Source organism: Orycteropus afer, unplaced genomic scaffold (genome assembly GCF_000298275.1).
Source record: "Orycteropus afer afer isolate SDZICR_OR568_19922 unplaced genomic scaffold, OryAfe1.0 scaffold00745, whole genome shotgun sequence".
NCBI classification, from domain to species: Eukaryota; Metazoa; Chordata; class Mammalia; order Tubulidentata; family Orycteropodidae; genus Orycteropus; species Orycteropus afer.
In genome coordinates, this window is record NW_006922332.1 from 731764 (window position 1) to 732663 (window position 900).

The window sequence follows — 900 nt, forward strand, 5'->3', positions numbered from 1 at the left end:
TGTACTCCCAGCCTTATGGTTAGCAGTCAAGTGCTTTATCCACTATACTACAGACATAAGATCAAAATGAGAACAATATGGAACCGAAGTGTTCTGAGAACTGCTATATCCTATGCATGTACAATAATAATAGTTAACATTTATTGTATGTGGCAATGTTTTTTTTTTAACATATTAACTTATTTAATCCTCATATGAAGCCTGTGGAAATATTTTTACTAGTGTCCCTCTGTGTTTTATACATGGAAAAATGCAGTTTTTTATATTCTATGATTCAAATATTTTAATATATAACATTTTATTAATAGTGTTTAAGCTATAATGTATTTAACAGATGAAATATTGTATCCTGGTAGCATAGTGCCTAAGGCACTTGACTGCTAACCAGAAGGCTGGCAGTTCAAACCCTCCAGCCACTCCTCGGAAGGAAGGTTGGGCAATCCTACTTCCATAGTGATACTGCCTTGGAAACCCAAGGAGGGGTCGCTATGAGTCGGGGCCGACCCAACGGCAAACAACAACAACAACATATTCGGAAAAAATTTTAACTCACAATTCTAGATTTATTTAGATGAGTAAATAAAACACAATCTTTTAAAGGGAGCATTTAAATATTTAACATTTATTCAAATGTATTAAAATGTGTATGTATGCTTCTTGTCTAAATTCCCCCTGATGCTTTATTAGCATAAAATATGCCATATGCCATGCATTCTACTAAAAAATAGGAATGCCCATTAAATTCTGTATTTTGTGCAATCATGACTATATTTAGGGAATGTATTTTATACCTGTGGTGGTTATGTTTGTATGTCAACTTGGCTGGGCTTGGTTGAGTGGCTGGGCAGCTGGTGGTAGTTATTCCCCATGATGAGACTGGCAATCAACTCCATGGTGGGA

At 35.4% G+C, this 900-nt stretch overlaps 1 protein-coding gene across 1 annotated transcript in view; it reads right to left on the reverse strand.

Moving 5' to 3' along the window:
* The window catches only part of EML5 (EMAP like 5), a 197868-nt gene that overhangs the window by 56351 nt on the left and 140617 nt on the right, over positions 1-900 (reverse strand). The gene's annotated exons all lie outside the window — the stretch shown is intronic.